Consider the following 6,882-nt stretch of genomic DNA (forward strand, 5'->3'; position numbering starts at 1 on the left):
TTTAATAGCATTCTTTCTCCCTACGCCTTGCAGAGATGATGGCAAAATTCAAAGTTTATTCCTATAGTCCTACCCCTTCCACAGGCAATTTATTAAATACAATAACTCCTAGATCTCTTTCTGATACATTTGCATATTTCTGTCTTATAGGTTTACAATTTCCTTTACCTCTTCAGAGGAACTACCATTAAATAATTCTAATTAAGCACCATTCTCTCTTTAATCCACTTTAGTCAAATTAAATTTGGATTTTATTTTCCAAATCACTTTCTATCTCTTTTCCCTATCCACACTGTAATTGGAAAGTTTTAAGTCTTTTCTCTTTTTATTTATTTAAGTCATAGTTATAGAATTTTAGAATAGGCAGTAGCTAAAATAAAAATATAAAGGGCTCTAATCCTACATTTTCATTATTCCATTATAAGCATCTTATGAGTGGGCCCCTCCAGCCAATAGGCCATACATACACCATACATATATCTTATTCCTTCTTCTTATTTCCCTCCAAAAGTTGCATAATCTAAATCAGTCTTCTTAAATGAAAACTACACATCTGTCTTAAGTTCATAAAGCTAGGCTATTCACATGTCTACAAAAATATATTTAGTTTGTTAGATAAGTCTGAGCAAAAAGACACCAAGTAACATTCAATCCATTGTGGGCTGTGGGGTTGAGAATCCTGATTTATGTTGTTCTGTATCCTAAGACATTTTCCCCTAATTTGTTGATAAGTGCTTCTAGTAAGTCTAGTAAGTCCATAGTCTTATTAAAGTGAAGGTAGATTCTATCTATGATAAATATAACTTGAAGACATAAAAATGTTTTTCCATAATGAAAAGCAAAAAAAAAAAAAAAAAGCATCATTAATAAGATTTTAAAAGCCACTCTGTTATAGTTCCATTTTTACTCATTCAGAGCAGTAATGCTAATTAATTACTCATTTTAAATTATGATTGCATCCTGATCATTAATTATATAGCAGAATTATAACTAAAATTGATTATCAGGATTAAATGAATACAAACAGGACAGAATCAATTAGTGAAATGAATTTACTGACTCAAATCGACTGACTCAAATATCTACATAGACATATATAGACATACATATACTATGCTTATATGTTTAAATTTTGTACATACACACACACAACATGTATACACACCAAAAATTTAATTTTCAAAAAGAAATTCAGAGATCATCAAATCCTATCTGTGACTGAGTAAGGTCTCCCCCCCACAAGATCAATAATTAATCAATAATACAACTACGAAGAATGAAAATAATTCCTTCTTTCAAATTATTTCATTCTTTATAGTTGTATTTTTGTATGAGTTTACATTCTAATGGAGAAGATGAGTATTTAAATATATGTAGTATAAACTTGATAAATACATATATATATGTATATATATATATATACATATATATATGCAGAATATTTTAAAAGTTAGTCTACTTCTAAGCCATTAAAGCTTGGGACACCCTGTATACATGCATGTACATGTACATGTGTGTGATTTCAGATGTATTTATATATGATATATGTATAATATAAATACAAAGAGATTATCTACAAAGTAATTTGGGAGGGAGGGCATTCACATTTGGGGAGCAGGAATCAGGAAAAGCAGGAGATAATGACTGAGCTATATCTTAAAAGAAGAGAGGGAGAATCAAGAAGGGAGAAAAATCCATCTAGGCTCTGATTTAAGATCTTTCATAAGATATGATAGTTTCCAGTTCTCTCTAATCATCGTGGTTCTAATCTTCTGTATACATTCCAGCCTCTCAATGTCCTTCCTAAAATGCAACACTCAGAAACGAACACAATAGCCCAGATGTGAGCTAATGAGGACAAAGTGCACCGGAACTATGAACTCCCTTAGTCTGGATGCCGTGTCTCTATTAATGCTTGTCATGTCACACTGTTGACTCATGTTGAGATTAAAGTCCACAAAAACATTCCGTTCTTTCTCATGTTATCTAGTCATGTTTCTCCCATCCTGTATTTGTAAAGCTGATTTTTTAACCCTAGTGTAATTCATATTGATCCCTAATGTGTTTCATCTTAATAGATTCAGCATATAATTCTATTTTGTCAAGAACTTCTGGAATTCCAGTTTTGTCTTAGAAAGTATCATTCATCCCTCCCAGCTTTGTGTCATTCATAAATTTGATAATCTGTCACCTAGGCCACCATCTAAAGCAATGATAAAATTGCAGAACAGAAAAGAGTCAGAAAATTCTTATTCTCTACTAGAAACTTCCTTCCAGGTTAACATCAAATCTATTAATCAGTATTCTCGGGATCCTGCCATTCAACAAACTCAAATCGGTTTTGTAGTGTTATGATACAGTGTACATCTCTCCATCTTATCAAGCAATCAACAAGAATTTATTAAGTACCTGGAAGTGCTGGGAATGCAAAGACAAAAGCAAAATAGACCCTGGCTTCAAGGGGCTTATATTCTACCAGGGAAGACAAACATATACATATGTAATGCTACCTTCTTCTTGCAAAATATAGAGGTATAAAAATACCCATGAGGCAATTTTTGAGGTGGAATGCACTAACTAACAGTTGAGCTTCATATAGAAGCTTAAGTAGCTGAGACCAGGAAGCACTGGAGGTGGAGGTAAGAAGAAAGTACATTCTAGACTATTGAAAATGTCAATACAAAGTGTGGAGATGGGGAAGAGTGTGGGAGATGTTTCATGTATAAGAAATAGTAAGAAGGCTAAAATAACTAAGTCATAGACATGAAAGACAACAATGTGTAAATAGTATATGGAAAGGTAAATTGGAGGCAGATTGTAAAGAAGTTTTAATTCCCAATAGAAGTGATTATAGGTGAGCTTAGAGGGTAACAAACTGGCACAGTTAAGAGCACTTGAGTTCAAGTCCAGCCTCAGGCATTTATGAGCTGTGTGACCCTGGGCAAATCACTTAACCCTTTTTGCCTCAATTCCTAATCTGTAAAATGAGCTGGTAAAGGAAATGGCAAATCCCTCCAGTATCTCTGCCAAGAAAACCCCCAGTGGGATCACAAAGAATCTGAAATAAGTGAACAATAAAAAGAGGTGATAGGAAGTTATTGGAGTTTTTTTGAGTAAGACACTAATTCCCTAACCAAGATTGTTATCTTAAATCTAGTAATATTTTATCTATGAGTGTACCAATTCTACTTTTTTTTAAAAAAATAAAAATGACGTTAGTCTGGAATGATCTCTTAGAATGGATTGATTTCTTAATAATCAAAATTTCACTAAGTATTCACAGATGATTTAATGAGTTATTCTAGAATTTATGAAGCAATATCAAATCCTCCATTCTATTTTTAAAATCCTTCTCTTTTAACTTTTTGAAAATTGGAACCACCTTTACCCATCTCTCATTCTGGGGCATCATTCCTATTGTCAACGATTTTTAAAAAGTCATTAGACTGAGCAATGGCATTTTCAGGTTCCTTCAGTGTCCTAGGATACATTTCATACACTCCTGATAATATCAAAGTTAGCTAGGCAATATATTACTTATCTTGGGTTTCAATCCCCTCTCATTTATTTTTGTGCTAAACTTTGCACCTGATAATCATTTTCCTTGGTAAAGAAAACTATCCTCAATTATTATTATCCTATCCTGGCCAAACTTGAATCCTGACATTATTCTTATGGGATTACCACTTGTGCAAAGGTAGAAGTGAAAAATGTGATATCCTGTTCCGAAGACAGGTACCAAAAAATTTGATCAGAATGGAGATTATAGGAAAGGGAAATTAATAAGAGTGAAAAGGTAAGTGGGACATAACTGGTAAAGGTCTTTAACTGCCCATTTAAAATTTAGAATTTGTTTTTCTAAAGGCAAAAGGGAAACACTGAAAATTTTTGAATAAGAGTGTGACATGGACATTCAACATAGAATATCAATGTAGTAGCTAAATGGAGAAAGAATTGGAAAGGGAAGAGTCTGAATGATGGAGAAGTTGTTGCACTAATTCATGTAGAGATTGAGTGTTGAATACTCTGGCTATTCTATCCATCATCTCTTATTATTGCTACGAGAACAATACATCCTCTCTTCATGTCATACATTCCTTGAGAATGTTCTTTACTCATTTTTATACTCTTCCTCAGTCATTCAGTTGCCTTCTGCCCTCTCTCTTCCTTCCTCCATTTGGGAAGTGGCTTTACTCCTTAACAATACTTTCTCTTCTACTTATTCAAGTGATCCCATTCCATCCCAACTCCTCCAACACACTCCCTTCTGACATTCCCACTCTGTCACTGATTTTTCAGCCTTTCCTTCTCTATTGATTCATTTCCTATAATCTACAAACATGCTATTTCCCTTGAAAAAATCCTTACTTGAGCCTTTCTTCCTTGCTAAATTTTTTTTTGCTCTTTGTAGCTAAACTCCTTGCAAAGCTACAAGAGGTGCCTCCACTTTCTCTCTCTCAATCTGTCCTTAATCCCTTATAATCCAGTTTCTGATTTTATCCTTCCACTGAAACTACTCTCTCTGAAATTACTAATGACTTCTTCTTAGTTGCCAAATCCCATGGCCTTTTCTCAACCTTCATTCTCCTTGACTTCTCTGCAGCCTTTGAAAGTATGGATCACTCTCCCCTCTCTGATACTCTCTTCTCCCTAGGTTTTCAGAACACCACTCTCTCCTAGCTCTCCTGTCAATGTGACTGTGCCTTTTCAGTTTCCTTGGTTGGATTCTCCTCCAGACTACGTCCTTTAACTTTAAGTGCCCCTCAGGATTCTATTCTAGCTCCTCTTCCCTTCTTCTATACCACTTTACTTGATGATCTCATCAGCTTCCATGGGTTTAATTACCATCTTTATGCTGATTCTCAACTCTACCTCCTGGTTCAATCTCCTGTCTCCAAATGTCTTTCAAACACATCATACTGAATGTCCAGTAGATACAAAACAGAACTCATTATCTTTCCTTATTCCCTCCTCCTTTCCCTATTACTCTACAGGATAGCATTATCCTCTTGATCCCCTACACTCCTCACTTTCAGATATCCTCTCCATATACACACCTTATAACCAATATGTTGCCAATTTCACCTTGCCACATCTCTTGTATTCTTTCCCTTCTGTCCTCTGAACCTTCTTTTATAGATCCTTATCATCTCACCTTGGACTATTACAATAGCCTGCTGAGGGTCTTCCCACCTCAAGTCTTTCTACATTTCTCCTATTTCCCTATTCTCCACTGAGGCCATTAAAAAAATTTTCTTAAAATGCAAGTCTGATCATATCACCCGCCCATGCTCTATTCAACAAACTCCAGAAGGTTTCTATTGCCTTCAGGATCAAATACAAAATTCTCTTTTGGGGCATCCAAATCCCTGTTTTAACTTGGCTCCCTCCTACTTTTCCAATCTTCTTACACCTTACTCCCTGTCATGTAATCTTTGATTTAGTAACAATGGCCTTTTGGCTTTTAAACAAATATTACACTTCATCTCTCAGCTCCAAGCATTTTCTGAGTCGCATGCTCAGGATATTCTCTCTCCACTCAGACTACTGCTTCGATAACTTCCTTTAAATTTCAATTAAAATCCTGCATTCTAAAGGAAGCCTTTCCCAATCCATCTTAATTCTAGTATCCATTAATTATTTCCTATTTATCTTCTATATAATTTATACATTTATATATATGAACTCCTGGAGGACAAATATCATCTTTTCTCTCTTTTTGTATCCATGGTATTTAGCATAGTGCCTAGTACACAGTAAAAAAAAAATTTAATAAATGTTTCTAAATTTATAGATACCTGTATATATCCACACACATATGTATTTCTACAATAGGAATATACCCTTATCAGGTGTGTCTTTTCTTTAGAAAATCCTTGTTGTTATTGTTGCTATTGTTACTCAATCATTTCAATTGTGTCCAACTTTTCATGACTTCATTTGGGTTTTTCTTGGCAAAAATACTAGAGTGGTTTGCCATTTCATTCTCCAGGTCATTTTACAAAGGAAGAAAATGAGGCAAATAGAGTGAAGTGACTTGCCCAGAGTCACACTAGATAGGTTTAAAGGGTTAAAATATATTCTTTGGGATGGAGTCACAAGCAAGATCAAGCAGGGCTGTTGGAACTACGATCATTATATTGGAGGAAATTTTGTCTTCACCAACAGGTGGCAATGTTAAGACACAAAATTAATCTCACCACTTGTTTTCATTAACACTTCTTTCACTAGAGTACAGAAGCAAATAGCTAATTGGCCAGAGTATTGTGCCTGAAAATAGAGAAATCTTTAAGATATAAAGCCTTTATTGTCCTGAGCCCTTGGGAAGTTGTCATTCTATTTGGAGAGATGAAACATAATACACAAAACAGCTTTGTTGAATTGTAAGTAGAAGTATATGTTCTACTCGCACAGAGTCATGGAACTGCAAATATCATCTTGAAGGCTCTCTGACCTTAGAATATTCTGTTTGTTTTCAGCAAGTATAACCCAGGCCAATAAGTGGAGGCCAATTTCAGATCAATCTAAGCTTCTTTAAAACAAATCTATTTAAAATGGAATTGACCACTTGCTGAGGTCATGTGTCCAGAGTCTTTAACAGGGGATGGATGTCCATTTACCTATCAAGTACCTATCAAGTTGAAGAGAGGATTATTGTATTAGACGGTAGCTGAGACTAGATAAGAGGTGTCAAGCCCCCAGCCCCCAGGACACATGCCCTTGTAACACTCCTAAAAGTAAGCCAGATTAAAATGTCATGGGTAAATATTTCACAATTTTTTTAAATAATGCAAGAGAACATAGATAATTTTACCAATGATTTTCTTAGTTAATATGTGGCCTGTAGGGATACTTATGAATTATTTTTAGTGACCCCTTTTC

The sequence above is a fragment of the Antechinus flavipes genome, chromosome 3, assembly GCF_016432865.1.
Source record: "Antechinus flavipes isolate AdamAnt ecotype Samford, QLD, Australia chromosome 3, AdamAnt_v2, whole genome shotgun sequence".
NCBI lineage: Eukaryota > Metazoa > Chordata > Mammalia > Dasyuromorphia > Dasyuridae > Antechinus > Antechinus flavipes.